At 31.3% G+C, this 17,871-nt stretch overlaps 1 protein-coding gene and 2 long non-coding RNA genes across 6 annotated transcripts in view; 1 reads left to right on the forward strand and 2 right to left on the reverse strand.

The window, feature by feature from the left end:
• Positions 1-17,871, forward strand: part of LOC725243 (kielin/chordin-like protein) — an 81,132-nt gene that overhangs the window by 45,507 nt on the left and 17,754 nt on the right. The window lies entirely within an intron of this gene.
• LOC107965230 lies at positions 5,583-7,898 on the reverse strand. The gene is made up of 5 exons (XR_001704936.2): positions 7,726-7,898; positions 7,369-7,464; positions 6,233-6,319; positions 5,763-5,812; positions 5,583-5,664 (listed from the first exon to the last, which is right to left on the reverse strand). It is a non-coding gene; the product is annotated as an uncharacterized LOC107965230 (long non-coding RNA).
• Positions 10,658-16,588, reverse strand: LOC100576299. 3 transcript variants are annotated; one of them, XR_003305703.1, is made up of 6 exons: positions 15,374-16,570; positions 14,163-14,412; positions 13,197-13,347; positions 12,929-13,132; positions 11,637-11,962; positions 10,658-11,554 (listed from the first exon to the last, which is right to left on the reverse strand). It is a non-coding gene; the product is annotated as an uncharacterized LOC100576299 (long non-coding RNA). The 3 variants fall into 3 exon arrangements; XR_003305702.1 differs by having other exon boundaries at positions 11,637-11,828; positions 13,197-14,412; positions 15,374-16,588; XR_407720.3 differs by having other exon boundaries at positions 13,197-14,412; positions 15,374-16,588.

The raw sequence follows: 17,871 nt of genomic DNA on the forward strand, positions 1-17,871 counted from the left end.
AATATTGATGATTTTTTAATTAATGAAAATTACACGTAAAAAAAAAAATAAAAGGAATTAATGACAAAATATTGATGATTTTTTAATTAATGAATATTACACGTAAAAAAAAATAAAAGAAATTAATGACAAAATATTGATGATTTTTTATTTACACATAAAAAAAAAATAAAAGAAATTAATGACAATATTGACGATTTTTTAATTAGTGAAAATTACACGTAAAAAAAAAAATAAAAGAATTAATGACAATATTGGTGATTTTTTAATTAGTGAAAATTACATATAAAAAAAAAAAAAATTAAAAGGAATTAATGACAAAATATTGAAAATTACACGTAAAAAAAAAAAATAAAAGAATTAATGACAAAAGATTGGTAATTTTTTAATTAATGAAAATTACACGTAGAAAAAAAAGGAATTAATAACAATATTGATGATTTTTTAATAATTAAAAATAAGAATTTCATTCGAGAATAAAGTAACTTTGATTTAGAAGAAATGAATTTAATCGCGGAGAAAATAATTATTGTAATTTTTATTTCTTTCTTTCCTTTCCTTCTTTTTTTTTTTTATATATATATTTGGAATGAAATTTTCGTCACGTTGGGAATTTTTGCAGAACGGTGGGATAAGTCAGGTTTTTAACAGTCGCAGTAGGAAATCGATACGAGGTTTCAGACCCTCGAGGAAATTCGGCGTGTTACAGCGAACTTTCATCTACGTGGATGAAACGTGGGACAGAAATCGTTACCCCCTAGGGGTAACGAAAACGCAGGGGTGAACGAAGAGGCGCGAACCGAGCTTTGTTTTTCGACGTCTTTCCCTAAAAATTTCTCCGCAAAAATCCTCCTCCCTCTTCTTTCCTCGACAAAATTTTAACTCTCCTATAAACAAAATCGACAAACAGATTTTCTTCATTTACTTTCCTCCCCCTCTTTGGAAACAAATTTTTTTCCAATTTTTCCAATCATAAGAAATCTAACAAAAATATCTTTGGAAACTCTTTGGAAACAAATTTTTCCAATTTTCCCAATCATAAGAAATCTAACAAAAATATATACATCTCTTTCTGACAACTTCCTCTTCTTTCCTCAACAAAATTTTAACTCTCCTATAAATAAAATCGACAAACAGATTTTCTTCATTTACTTTCCTCCTTCTCCTTTAACGAAACTCTTTGGAAATAAATTTTTTTCCAATTTTTCCAATCATAAGAAATCTAACAAAAATATATACATCTCTTTCTGACAACTTCCTCTTCTTTCCTCAAAATTTTAACTCTCCTATAAATAAAATCGACAAACAGATTTTCTTCATTTACTTTCCTTCCCCTCCTACCTCCTTCCCCTTTAACGAAACTCTTTGGAAACAGATTTTTTTCTAATTTTCCCAATCATAAGAAATCTAACAAGAATACATCTCTTTCTGACAAGTACAATAAAAGCTAGGATCTAATAAATTCACAAGAAAAGAAACATTTGGAAATATATTTTTTTCTAATTTTCCCAATCATAAGAAATCTAACAAAAATATATACATCTCTTTCTTATAAGTGCAATAAAAGCTAGTATTTAATAAATCCACAAGGAAAGAAACATTGCCACTCTTTGGAAATAGATTTTTTTCCAATTTTCCTAATCATAAAAAAAAAAATCTAACAAAAATATATACATCTCTTTCTGATAATTGCAATAAAAGCTAGGATCTAATAAATCCACAAAGAAAGAAACATTGTCACTCTTTGGAAACAGATTTTTTTCCAATTTTCCCAATCATAAGAAATCTAACAAAAATATATACATCTCTTTCTGATAAGTGCAATAAAAGCTAGAATCTAATAAATCCACAAGGAAAGAAACATTGCCACTCACGAGTTTTTAATAAAAACACATATAGTGAATGGAAAAAATTCTACACAACCTTTTGGAACCCTTCCAGGCATGATTGAGGAACCCTAGAAGGGATGTGATTAGATGAATTCGTGACTACCATGAAAAGGAAAGGGAGAGAAATTTTGAAACGAAGCTGAGATGGTCTATCTTTGATAATGGAGATTATGGTGTACAATTTATTCTTTAAAAGGCTTCTTTGAAACATTTTTTGGTAACTAAAAATTTCTATTTTTTAATTAATTAACAGGAATCAAAAGAATTGAAGAATGTTTAACCATTTTGATAAATTTTATGAACAATATTAAGGACATTGTATTAATACAATAATGAAATATAGAGATTGACCAGATCTCACCTGATGTGTCATCCAAGAAAAAATTAAAAATTTATTTCAACTAAAGAAATTGTTATTGCTTTTCATAATTCAACATGAGAAGAGTGAATGAATCTGAAAATAAAATATAGATTAACCTGTTATTACACTTTGTATCAATATTCTGCATTTTCATCCTTGTGAAAATGAAAAATAATTGATAGGTAGAAGAAAAAAGAGTAAGCATCTTTTGCAAAGTCTAACTATCTATTTATTAGCAATTTTATTATCCATGCACTTAATTATTAAATATCAAATTTTACTTAATCCATCATTTTACTTATTCCCTTCAAACTACTTGTGTGAATTATTATCTTAATTGAAAGTGATTTGTCCAATCAAATTAATTATTTTCCAGCTTCCTAAGTTATTACAACTTGACGTATTTATTGGAGAAATATAGAATATAGAATATAGAATATAGAAATATAGAATAGTTTTTTATATCAGAGATATAAGGAAACTCAATCGAGGAGGTGTGGACAGCTATCGAAAATCGAGGATTTGATAGAATGTGTCAAGAAAATGGAGGAAGGCCAAGATCAAGAGTATGAAGACCAGAATGACATTTAATATTTCTTATCCTACCTATCACAAATCTAAATACCTTTCTTTTTCAAATCTATGTAAAAATTTATCTACTGCTTTCCTGCCTATGTAAAAATCTAGATCCAATAAGAATATTTTTATTGGAAACAAAATAATTAGTAAAATTCAATAAAAATTAATTGACTCGTGAAATCCAAATTTCTTCTTCGATTCATATCTGTAACAAACTCGATTAATAATTAAAAAAAAAAATGTTAAGCAACTCATAATTTTTCATAATTTTGAAAATTAAAAATTTCACAATTATACTCGAATTGTAATATAAATTTAATAGATGTATATTTTGTAATAGACAAAAATTAATTCCCTAATAACGAATGTATATTTTTTAATGCTGAAGGCTGAAAAAATAAAGAAATGGTAGCCAGAAGGGTTACCAAAATGATATCCATTCAATATAAAATATCCAACGATTTCTTTCTTTTTGCAATATTAATATACTAAATTTAGAAAATAAGTCGCGAGGAGTGCTTCAATTTATTTGCGATACAATTATTAATCAAAAAACAATAATTAGAAAAAAACAGGATAAAAAATTTCCGAATTTATCTATCTAATCTAAATATTTTAATTTATGCACTCGTACTTTAATATACGCAATTCTAATTGCGAAAAACTGCAGCCGTATCAGACTGCGCCTTCATGCGGCTCTTGTAACTGCATTACGTGATCCAGAAACATTTTCCACATTCATCGTGGAAGAATATTGGGCGCTCATTTATGCAACGCTATTTCGAGAAACGCGATCGTTTATTTGCGCAACGTTTAAAAAAATTAAAAGCAATATCAAATCATTAAAGGAACCGCGATCGATATTTCTTCGCGATTCTAATTCAAAAATCGCGATTTGCCCATTAAAAATTGAAATTGATGGGCCCACATACGTCGGCCAAATACAAAAACACACACACTACGTATTGCTAAAACGAGCACAGTGACGAGGTAGTAACAATGACTTCCCATTCTTTGGACCCAAATAAGATCCAAAAAATGAGGAGCCATTCGTTGCGGCCCTCTTCGCGACAGTTTGTCGAGGCCTCTTCCGTCTTCCTCCTTCGGGCGCGATGCCCGCTGAAACTTAAATCTAGGCTCGAGATTCCCTGCTCGCGGAAAGAATAAAAAAGAAAAGAGAAGAAAAAATCACTAGGAAGGTAAATACGGAATCTCGAGCGCGAGCGCGAAATTCGAAAAATCGACGAGCAAAGCCAGAAGAGAATGACGCGCTTCGCTCGTTCCAGCTTTGCCCACGATTCTTCCAATTTTATTCCCAGAAACAGATTGCCACGCGAGAACGCGCCTGCCCGAGCGGAGACTGTGACAACCTGCCCGGCCCTACCTATTTATCCACTAACATTCGCACCAGAAAGTATGCTACCTGTCCTACCTGACCCTATATCTAAAAATTGGCAAAACAGGCACACCAACACACTCGTTCCAACGATTCTCACGCATAACGCTCGGGCGCAATGAGCCTACACTAGGGAAAGCGTCCCGGGACGCCTCCGACACCCGAGCTTGCCACGCAACTCGCACACTCTAACTTTACGTACCGTTTCTCCTGAAATCGATCGACGATGCCTAGTGACCATTGCGTAAATCGCAATAAAAAATGGTGAATATTTATAATTGAAAAAGTACGTGTATTTTCTGAAAAAATGATTTTACTAAATGGATAATATTTTGATATCATCGTTATAATTTGAGATAATAATGATAATTTATTATTTACAATCAACGATATTTAATATTGTGCAGGTTCTTGTGATTCGATAATTGTGAATTAAACGATAGTCGTAACGACGCAATTCCACAGCCTAACCACACACATACGCACGCAATGTGGAAAATACGTCGCGCACGATACACTAACGCATCGTCGATCGCTGAGAAATTGTTAGAAACTTATAAACTAGGCTCATCATGCTCGTCGCCTTTCTCTCACCCAAGTAGCACCTGGGCACGTGAGTGAGATCCTGGCAATGAACATGGAAGGGGTTAAATCTGAAAATCCTGAGCTAAAAAAATATATTATATAATATTGTGTTTGTTAACGGGCTAATGGGCTTTTTCTATATTCTCATCTTATTTGAAATTTTCTATAAAATGATTCTATTTTATTTCCAATGCAATCAAATATTGAATTCTAATATTCTACACAAAGAATAACTAATCAAAAGAAAATGCATCTATTGAAAACAAAATTAAGTTACAATGAAGTAATTGATTTAAATTTAAATATTAATGAAAGTACCCTCAGGCGATTCCTCCATCAAAGCATATTTTCAAAAACGCAACAAAAGTATTCAAAACTTGTAGCTTTGATTTCAAAATCTACCTGTCGCGAATGTCTTCTTGCACTAAAATTTATTTTTTCAATCTTAAAAATGAAGTAACTAAATCATTTAAGATATTATAATCAAAAATTATTTATCATATTATTTATTATTTGTTATATTTTTCCAATATTGGTATCAATGTATTATTATTAGAATAATATTGATATTAAAAACACAATGTGCAAGAAGACCTAGCCTGATCTAATAAATAAAATACAGAAAACGTTACTACTCATGAGTATAATAAATATTCATGGTCACTGTGCTCGTGCAAAATTCTACGTATACAACCAATCACCCGTGTCGATTCGGACCTTTCATCCTACGACATGATTGAGTGATTGGAGGAACCAAATGCATGCGACTCACCATTAGATGCGAAAAATCTGCGTTGCCATTGATACTGTCGTCATCCATAAATAATCGCAGAGAAGTCATCTGATACAATGATCTATAAAAACATTATATATAAAAACATATAAAATATATTGGTTATTTAACAATATTCAAAAAAATAAAAATTAATAAAAAATATATAAAGATATTTACCTCTTCGCGTGATGGATGATCACGTTATGCTCTTGAGAGAAGCACTGACTCTATCGAGAACGAAAACGAAGGAAAAAAAAAATAAATAAAAGACTATTAACGCGTCCGTTTATAAATTATAATCGAACAAACACTGAATTTAATTTCGCGTATAATTGTAATTAAATTAGAGAGCATTTATGCTCTAAAGAATATGAAAAATATTACGACACAAACACTGACTCTATCAACTGCATTGCACGCAGTCATAAAAATTTGAAAATAAAATTGTATTAGTAGAGAAGAGATATGATAAAAAAAGAAGAAAAATATTTCGATATTTTACTTTTCTCTATCGAGCACTTGTTCCAAAAATGTTTCGAATTGATTATTAATTTTTCAGAAATAACGAAAAAGTATGAATTACTTAAGAACAATCGTTAATAATGAAAATAGAACAAGTATATATGATATAAAATATCAAACTTTACCGTGTCTTCGTGAAAAAGCAATATTGGCGTCCATATTGGAATTTTTCCCGCCTTCGAAATTTAGCAATCTAGCAATCGGCTAATAATCTGTACAAAAGATCAAAATTTAAAAAAAAATAATTATAATATGTATAAATTTAATCAATTATATAAAATAAAACAATAATCAAGCTGAAATTCTACTTTATAAAATCACAATATGAATTATTCGTATCTCTAACCTTCAAATAAATGGATAAAAAAAAAAGAATAATTTACCTGTCAAAAGATTTTCAATAAACACAAATAAACACGTATAAATAACTATATTGATATACAAATAATAAAGAGCAAGTACGGAAATAAATTTTATGTAAAAGAAAAATCACATACTTCGAAGAAAAATGACACGTCTTCACACCACAATTACTGACACTACAATGGCGCCCAACTTCGCGATTTCGATTATCGAAATAGAAACTAGAGAAGGAATCGATAAATCGAATATATAACATGAATATATTAATCAAATATATATTAACCAATCATATTAAAATTAAACGATAATTAAACTGAAATCATTTTAAAAAATTATTTGAATTTTGAATATGAATTTTAATAATATCAAATTTTAAAAAATCATATATCATTGTCTCTAACTTTCAAATAGATGAATAAGGAAAACAAACACTTCAGCTTTCAAAGAATTTTCAATGATATCAATAAACATATTTATTTATCTTATTTAATGATAAAGAATGATTATGGAACTAAATTTTTTAAATTGTAAAAGATAAATCACATATCTCAAGGAAAAGAGACACGTCTCGACGATACAATAATCGACACTACAATGACGCGTCCCGCGCGATTTCGATTATCGAAATAGAAATTAGAGAGGGGATACGGTCGATTGTTCCACAAGTCGGACGTAGCACGAAAACAAAACGAAATTTCTTTGAAAAGTTTTATAATATAGAAAGAAAGATATATGAACAATATAACTAAACTTGGGAACAAAATATGCATGCGTTATTAAAATGACGAAATAAAATTTATTACGACGAATTGTTAAATATTTGTTTCAGTACGAATAAAAAAACAATAAAAATCTACTCTAAATATATCTATCTTTATGAAAAGAAATAACGTGTTACCTGATATACGAGGAAATCGTTGGTAATAAATTATCATGGCGTGTGCATGCAATAAATCATAATTTCGAGATTATATCGACGCAATCAACCGTTAATCTGGACAAATAAAAAGTAAAATTATAAAAATAAATATATAAAATAAGAAATTATAATTAAATAAAGCAATAATAAAATCGTAATATAATACGATATAATATAATACGAGCTACCGGTAACCTCAACTTATATAGATGTTCGAAAACCATAAAGAAATTCGAAAGTTAATAATTAAATAATTTTTTATTGCAATTTTTAATGGATTATTAAATAAACAGTAAACTATATATTTATTAACAAAATAGAAACAGAATTACTTACTGCATAGTAGGAATCACGAACCGGCGATACGTCCTTTCACGCTGATTTCTAACTGAAGAATGACGCCATACATCGTGCGATCATCTAGAAGCTTTCTAATTGGCTAGAGCGACTAGTTCCTTATTTATTTAACCGCGCGAAAATTAAAGGATTGTATTTCCATACATCAAAATACAAAGACTCGATTAAAAATATAATAAAAATATAATAAAAACAAATTATTAAAATTATATATAAATTGTATATAAACATTTTAAGAAAATTTAATAATAAACATTATAGTAATATAAATATTTATAATATTTAAATAATACTTTTATATATTATATTACAAATTTAAAGATAGTGTAATATTAAAATGCTAATGTAAATAATTATAATATAAATTAATTATAGAACATAAATCTAATTTACTAATTTACCTAAAATTTAAATCAAGCTTGTATATCACGTTGATAACTATATCCCACGATGCGAAAACGAAAGATAAACTTAATCTATTTTAATCTATCTCCTTTCACGACTTTAACGAATTTAATCTATCTTAATCTATGTCTAAGCACAACATTCTTAGCTTATTTTAGATTTCCAAAATCTAAAGAGAACTTTTGAAAATAGACTATGATATTTTAAATTAATTAGTATATAGTTAAATATAGTTTTTTCTTTTAATTCTAAATATCTACCTTATCGATTAGAGAATTCAAACAATATACAAATAAATTTACACATTATTCTGATCGATGAAACACAGTTTTCTTATACAAATAAAACGAAGAAAAGCTTCGAAAGAGGGACGACTTTGTCCAATCTTCCACCAATTATTAAGTATTACACAAAATATTCTACTTACCTAAAATTTACAACTTATCTGAAACAAATAAATTCTTACGTCTTTAAAAACACCAGTACAGAATTATTGAGACTAGCCAGCACATTTCGGCCTATCTAAAACCTAACCTCACTATCTGGAATCGCCATCTTCACTTCTCGGATGCCATCTGGATGGCATCTCCGTTACTCGTAATAATTTTTTCCAAGTGGAAATGGGCAACGGTCCACGATAGAAACGGCGAGACGATAAAAAGAAAAGAAAAGGCGCGATAAGGGTTCCGGATCTCGTCGGTAAATCGGAATATCGTGTAAGCGTTCTTCTCCTCGGTCGAAGAAGCCGGCAACCAGGAGCCTAATTAAAAATGCTTCCGTCACGAGGCAGCCCGAGACAAAAGGAACTTATGAATTACGCGAAGAATTCTTCAGCGGTCGCTCGTTTCTCGACCACGAGAGGTGAGGTGGAGAAAAAGAAGGGAGAAAAGAAACTTTTTAGCTTTGGTTTTGAATGGTTACGTTGTCGTGAACGAGCAAACGAGAATCTTTGGTTCGATGGAAATTAGATTTTTTTTTCCCTCGCTTTTCGTCTTTCGAGTTGAGGAAAAAAATGTATGTATTTTGATGCGTATTTTATTCAAGAGATTAATTACATTTCTAATACATAGATTAATTCATTTTGAATATTTGGAAATATTTGTACAGTTTATATAGATATTAGAGAATCAGTTAATTGTTAAGTTAATAAATAATAATTTTATAAATAATTTGTGGTTTGAAAGAGAGATTGATTATATTTCTAAATATAAACATTGATAATAAATTAAAATTGAATAGAGGAATAGTTTACTTTGAATATATATTTCAATTAATTGATTATTAGATTACTAAAAAAAAAAAAATAAATAAAAGAAAAATACGCGTTCATTAATTTTTCAGGATATAGAATTAATCGATCGTATTTTAAATAACTTTGAATAAATTACAAAGGTGTATGGCTCCAAAGCATTGTGGTATATTCAAATCAGTGGTTCGTTATGACCTGCATAAGCTTCTTTAAATTAATACTTTCACGAATATTTAAAATGCATTCCCCAAGTTGAAACTCATAAAAAAATTACTGGATGATATACGATATCAAATAATGAAGTTTTAATAGTTTTAATAGATACTATTTTTTTTAATAATGTTATTCAATATTCATAGACCCGCTTTAATATTCAACAGACGAGCATCCTGTCAAATTTCTTCCATTTTTATCATAGTTTTCAACAATTGAAACAATGTTTAAAATCCTAAATATATATATACACACAAATTAAAATATCCTGCTTCATTCAAAACCACTATAAAATTTAATACAAAACAATATACACTCTTATAATTTAATTGGATAATAATTTTGGAATATATTCAATATCTATAATAAATTTAATATATAACGTACATAATTTAATTCTTAATTTAACAATCATAATTTTGAAATGTATTCTATAATCTATCTTATACAAACTATGTACAGAACGATTATTATTTTTCTTTTTTTAAATATATATACACACAAATTAAAATATCCTGCTTCATTCAAAACCACTATAAAATTTAATACAAAACAATATATACTTTTATAATTTAATTGAATAATAATTTTGGAATATATTCAATATCTATAATAAATTTAATATATAACGCACGTAATTTAATTCTTAATTTAACAATCATAATTTTGAAATATATTCTACAATTTATCTTATACAAAGTATGTACAGAACGATTATTATTTTTCTTTTTTTAAATATATATACACACAAATTAAAATATCCTGCTTCATTAAAACCAATATAAAATTTAATACAAAACAATATATACTCTTATAATTTAATTGGATAACAATTTTAATATATTCAATATTTATAATAAATTTAATATATAACGCACGTAATTTAATTCTTAATTTAACAATCATAATTTTGAAATATATTCTACAATTTATCTTATACAAAGTATGTACAGAACGATTATTATTTTTCTTTTTTTAAATATATATACACACAAATTAAAATATCCTGCTTCATTAAAACCAATATAAAATTTAATACAAAACAATATATACTCTTATAATTTAATTGGATAATAATTTTGGAATATATTCAATATCTATAATAAATTTAATATATAACGCACGTAATTTAATTCTTAATTTAACAATCATAATTTTGAAATGTATTCTATAATCTATCTTATACAAACTATGTACAGAACGATTATTATTTTTCTTTTTTTTCACTTCATCATATTTTATCCATCCATTAAAATTCTCTACGCTAAATATATTCCAATATTGTTCCATTTCCCATCTAATTGACACAAATGAAAATATAAATAGATTATTAATTAATTCATGTTGAAGAAATAGCAAGAATTTTTATATTTTTTAACTCTCCATCCACAAACAATTTATCAATTACATTAAAGATGGAATTAAAGAAAAAAATTGTTGCTATTTATGAGTTTATTACTGTGATCCATATATAAACTGTCTCCATTACACAGATTCGTCGATTAATCACTGTCCCTCCGCGTCAAAGTCATTTCTAATCACTGGATGCCATCTTCGTCGCACTCTCAGAGAGAAACTGACACGATATCGACCCCGCACGGATTTACCTACTAACCTAAATAATTTCAAATATGCCTAAATCCGAAGGATTTGTTTGCCGCAACATCACTGGATGGAATGGAATTTCTTTTCCCTTCATTTCGTTCTTCGAATAAATTCGGCTATTCCTCGTTGTTCCAACAAAATATTTCCAACTTTCCTCGTCATAATACTTGATTTCGATTAAAAAATTTCTGTCCAGAAACTCTGCTCAACTTATATTCCAGAGTGTAACGTAGCCAAAATAATTAATCAAGTGGCAAGACAATACACTCTTCCTATTCTCTGAATTTTCCTTAAATATTTATCCTCGTGTAAACTCGTATCCATCCACACTCATTTCTGTAAAAAAAAAAATTTTGTAGAAAATAATTCAAACAATTCAATTAATGCAAAAAGTATGATGTGATTATTCGCAACTTACCTCGAACTTGATTGGATATTAAATGCATATCTTTTTTTGAAGAGGTTAGGAACGCAATATAATTCTCACCAATTTAATTCATCCCATTTTTTTTAAATTCATAGGTTGGCACGCGTGAAAAATCCACGTCTTCGACTCCAGTTCTAGCCATCTCTGAATTTAATCCGGTCAACATCGATAAAACTTGAAAAACTGTAAAGTTTCGGGAGCGCGCGATAAAAATGGGGGAAAAAAACTTGAATCAGTCGATGCTCGAGCGGCGACGGTTAAACGCCGCTTCCGCACGTTTCAATTAAACGGCCATCAACACCGAAAATTCGCAAAATCTGGTGAAAAAAAAAAAAAAAAGAAAAAATTGGTCACGTATCAACTGGTCGATTTGATTTTCGCCGATTAATTGGCCGATTTGTGGATTAAGCCGTGGGATAACGAAGATAACGTTCGATCTCGATAACAGGTTTGAAACGATAAAATAGATCGAATCGAGATATCGAGCAAGCCTCTATGATCCTCGAAATCCTCCAGACCTTATCGAATTAAGGGTTCCGTTAATGAGGATGGAATCCATCGTTATCCAATTTGCGATGGTTAGGCCATCTAGATCAACTCATCCAGATGGCGTAATCGTCGACGATAATATCAACGATAAATTTCGAATCAATTTTGCGTGAGAATTTTGAATTTTTGTTCTTCTATAGTTAAAAGTCGTTCGATCGATGAAAATTCAGGAATGGACTCGTGCTAGGACTCGAGTTGCGTTTGTCACTCGTTACTCGTAATTATGATTCCGCAAACTCTTTGAGAAGAGCGGGGAGAGCAACGAGTTTTGTTTAATTAATGAACGTTGAACGAACGTTGAGGCGAGTTACGATGCGAGTTAAATTACACCTCGATCACGAGTATCGTTATAAAAGAAAAAAATTGTACAACCGCGCGTATTAAATCAATTTTAATTATTACGAATCCGCGCATATTGCGCGCGGATGAAAATTTAAATATCTAATTTTGCGCCATTAAAGCAACGCGTTAACAACGCGGTGACAAACACGTCCCCGGTGGGGAACATTTGAACGATTTGCATTTGCGGAAATGAAATTGTTATGGGGCCGCGTAACTCGAAACGGTGAAAGTGGCATCGTTAATGGGCGAAATTCACAAACGAGAGAATCCTTTGATGAAAAATATTTCTATTCAAGATATATATATAAAAAGTGTGCAAAAATTTAAGACTATTCGAGGCTGAAAGATAAATTTTTGCAAGAAGAGATCAACAATTTTGTCAAATTACTTACCCGAGAATTTAAAAGGAAAATCACACTATTGAATTCACTTTTTCATTCATCCCAATATCTCAATCGGTTGCCGAGATATAAGCGCTCAAAGTGTCCATAGCGCTTAAAATTGTACTAGGGATTATGCACGCGAGATTACGCCAATGGTCGATATTTCTTTTTGGAATTGCATGCGTTTCTCCTGGAATCGTGTCTGCCATTTATCTGCAATTTGAGATAGATGCGAGTAAGCGAGCAAGGCGTGCGATAATAAACGATTAAAAATTACCTTTTCTTTACACGATGATATCTCGGGAACCGGAAGTCGTAGCATAACGAGTGAAAAAGCATTATAAAGAGGAAGATTCAGCCCTTCTAATGGTCTCTCGTTTATCAACCGAAAGTCATTTCCTCCGGAATTATAGCGATTCAAATTTTTCCTAATTTCGATAGGATTTAATCAAATGTAAGGTAAACGATTAAAAATTACTTTCTCTTTACACGATGATATCTCGGGAACCGGAAGTCGTAGCGAGACGAATGAAAAAGCATTTTAAAGGGGAAGGTTTCCCGCTTCTAACGGTCTTTCACTTATCAACCGGAAGTCGTTATCTTCGGAATTACAGCGATTCAAATTTTTCCTAATTTCGATAGGATTTAATCAAACGTAAGGTAAACGATTAAAAATTACTTTCTCTTTACACGATGATATCTCGGGAACCGGAAGTCGTAGCGAGACGAATGAAAAAGCATTTTAAAGGGGAAGGTTTAGCGCTTCTAACGGTCTTTCACTTATCAACCGGAAGTCGTTATCTTCGGAATTATAGTGATTCAAATTTTTCCTAATTTCGATAGGATTTAATCAAATGTAAGGTAAACGATTAAAAATTACTTTCTCTTTACACGATGATATCTCGGGAACCGGAAGTCGTAGCAAGACGAATGAGAAAGCATTTTAAAGGGGAAGGTTTCCCGCTTCTAATCGCCTTTATCATTTATCAACCGGAAATCGCTATCTACGAAATTACAGCGGTTGAAATTTTTCCTTTAATTTTAATCGAGTTTCAAGCTAAAATTTCACTTTCACGACGAACATGCTCGTTTCTGAAAGGAATATTTCACCGTATCTCGTTCGCGAATTACGAAATATTCACGGGACAAGCGTCTAATTAATCTCGTTTCTACAAAAAACGACTGCTATTTTCAACTCGACGTCCTTTGTCAGCAATTAACTTCCTTCAAAAAATTCTCCTACCTTTTCGCACAGTGTGTCTAATCGCTCGTCCATGCACAACGTACATCGCACACACGACGAGGCGAATAACAAGCGTTTAATTAATCTCGATAACGAGCGCTACTTTTAATTCAACGTTCTTTGTTCGAATGGAAAGGAAGCACGACCGTTGTCCCGATGAATAATACACCCATTACGAATCCCATTGTGAAACAGGTCGCCGTTTAATAATGCCGCGTCGAAGACGCGTTTCAATATCAATAGCTCCTCCCTGGAAAATATAATCGATGAATTAATTTTTTAACAATCGCAATTAATATGATCCAAGTATAAATTCTTAAACGCAAAATTTTTTGGAAATCAATCGATCGAAAATTTTTCATTTTTCCGAATTCAATTTATTTCGAGAAATAATGAATTATTTTTTATTTATTACTCTCAACGAAGATATTCTAATTCCCTAATTTTTTATTCGCTCGAAACGATTAATTGAACGTCGCGTACTAAGAAATGCAAATTTCACTTAACATCTGCTTGAAAAATGGTGGAGGATCGTAAATCACGTCGTTCACGGGCCTAAGAGGTGGACACGTGTCGTATCTTGAGAGAACTTTATCATACGGTTGCCATATATTCGATACGAGATGCAAATCTAAGTCAGGAAATTCAGATAAAGGGGACGGCACGTGAATAGAATTTCACCCGGAGAATTTCGATCATGCTGGACGATTCGAATTCTATGGATGAATGCGGAAAAATCGTGTACTATATTGCGCGTCATGAAAATCAATTCTGCTAATAATGCAAAAGATTTCTCTCCTTCTACATATCCTTTCTGTATTCAATTTATGTATCAAAATTTTATACATCGTCGATTATATCGCGAAGAAAATTTCGTTCGAATGTTTGAGATAAAGAAGATCGAAAAATCAAATCTTGTCTATTCTAAATTATACAAATAACTTTTTTCGATTAATAGAAAGTAATACTAAATTTGAAACAATTACAAACAATTACTATTATTCACTGTTACAATATTTGCAAAGATATAACTTTGAATTAAGCAAAATTTTAATAATTGAGGTTAGGAATAACTTCGATAATTTGTTACCATTCGAAGCGATCGAATAATCGCGAATAAATAACGTCCAAGTTGTTCGAAGATCGGATCAATCACAATAAATGTCAATAAATAAAGCATTGGATAACTTTATTTTTAACTAGTTACTTACTAGTTCTAGTTACTTTTTCACAACGGGCATTCTGGCACAACACGCTTGGTAAGAGTCGAGTGATTAGCCAGTCGATAAACAGTAGTAACGAGCGTTTCTGGTCGGACAGACGCGGCCTCTCCCACGTGCAGTGATCGATACCGGCAATTGGTCGGACGGAAAGGATGGCGGCAAGCCATATGGAACGCGTGCTATCGCCGCGAATTTATCAACGACCGGCCATTTGTTATGTTTATACGGCGAGGGGCGAAATTAATCGTTCCAATTGAGCCACGATCGGCCATGATTCGAAATTCTGGGATCGAATCCGCGATAATTCGCTGTGTACATTGCCGCGCTCGAGTTTACTTTCGCGCGTTCACGTGTTTGTCCACGAAATAGAAATAGAAATCCGTGGATTTGCTTCTATCCCCACTCTCTCTCCCTCTGTCTCTCACGCAAAACGTGAAATTGAAAATCTCTTTTTTCTTTTTCCTTTCTTCTATTTTGTTTTCCAGAAAGGAAAAGAAAAAGGTTTCTTTTGGGAAGATTTCTCTTATCTGATAAATGATAATATGAAATTGATGAATAGATTGAATTATCGAATAGTTAAAATGAATGGAATTGGATCACGTGGAAAACAATTATTTCGTTAGTTATAAACTTGGATATACGGTAAAGTTTTTGAAGAAATTTTAAATGGAAAAAGAATAGCATTGAAAAATGGAAAGTAATGATCATTATTCATCTTTTCTTTGCTCAAAATGATTCATTCATTCTAAATTTATATATTTAAAAATGTGAAAATATTTCTTCCAATCAATTTCACCGATTCTATCATTTCCACAACGATAATTTACTCGTATGAAAAGAATATCGCGAACACTTTTTCTTTAATCTACAATAAAAAGTGGCATAAATTAAATTCGTGATAAAAATGAAACCAAGCCTTATTTGTCGCGCGAATGTACACAGAAATTTTACACGCGGTGTACAATTTCAGTATATTCGAAGTGACGCGAGTCAGAGAAGGAGGAGAGGCATTGAACGGAGAGAAAAATAAGACGGTGCCACCGTTTTTATACCACACAAAAAACGGCGACGGTTAACCGGGACACTCGACCGCGTTTAAATATCCCGTCCGTCCCCACCACATTTGCATCCTTCGAGGAACACCGGCCTACGTAATACCAAACAAAATAAATATTAACGAGTCCGTATACCGTCCGTTTGAAAAAAACTTTTTCCAATGTTTCTCATCGACTAATATTTATAATTTAAATTACTGGTAAAAATACAATCGTTTCCCAAATATATCTTTCTATATAAATTTTTAACTTCTTATCAACGAGCGTTTCTTTGCTTGCTCGTTTAAATTTATGAAAAAAAAAAAATCCACCGATCTTCCTATGATTCCTCCGAAGATTAATTAAGAAAAAAAAAAGAAGGAAGAAAATATTTCTTCGATAAAAATCTCGTAACCTAATTTCAAATAGTCTTTCAACGCGTTCCTTGCACACGGTTTACACGGTACTTCGAACTTCTTCTCTTCGACGTACAGGAGCGAAAAAGAGGAAGGGAGGAGGGGGGGAAGGTTAAGTGTTTTCCGGAGACGCGGAGATCGAGAACATCCGCTACTATGTTTCCGCATCGAGGCGAAAAAAAGAGAGGCCATTCGTTGCCCGAGAAAACTGGGGAAAGTTCGTGATTTAAGGATACTTTGAAAATCTTCCGCCCCTCCACCTTCCTCTAGCCTAGTTTTAATACAAGCTTCTACAAGGAAATGTCCTAAAAAATAAGTAGTCGAGAATTTGTCGTAGGTAATTTTTTTTCGTTTACGAATCCTTCCTAACGAAAACAAGATGGACGATTGTAGTGTTGGGTATGTACGTCCACCGAGTTTGAACAAATAATCGAGGCAAGCATATTGAATAATTATTGAAGAATCGAGTTGTACATAATCGATGTAAATAATCCAATTAATTTGAACGAAGTAAGCGAGGTGAACCATTATTTTGAATTATTAACATCAAGTGAACTAATTACTTGTTCGTTAGAGACTCATATCCAACACTATCGTCGAAGAATATAATAATTGTGTATAATTAATAACGAGACGAAAATTTTAATCATAGATACACGTATCTTAAAATATTTTAAACGACAATCAAACAATCGTTCCAAATTTTAAAATTTCTCTGAAAAAAGGGAGAAAAAAGTGTTTGAAACACAGTTTCGCTTACCCAACGGTTAACCCATTCCCGATGTTTTTTTCACTTGGCCGGCATTTTTCGCGGCATACTTCGGACAATCAGCATTGTTATGCCAAATAATGCTCCCGGTTCTGGTGTTCCTTTGTGCGGGGGTGGTTGGTAAATGGCGTGCGGGTAGGTCGCATCGTTTTCCCTTGTCGTTCTTCCATCCGCCAGTCTTTTATCGCTCGTTGAAAAGGGGCCAAGAGGCAGCGAAAAAAAAAAAAAGAAAGAAAAGAGCAACAGTGCCGAGTGCAAGCATTCGAG

This window comes from Apis mellifera, linkage group LG11 (genome assembly GCF_003254395.2).
Source record: "Apis mellifera strain DH4 linkage group LG11, Amel_HAv3.1, whole genome shotgun sequence".
In the NCBI taxonomy this organism is placed as follows: domain Eukaryota; kingdom Metazoa; phylum Arthropoda; class Insecta; order Hymenoptera; family Apidae; genus Apis; species Apis mellifera.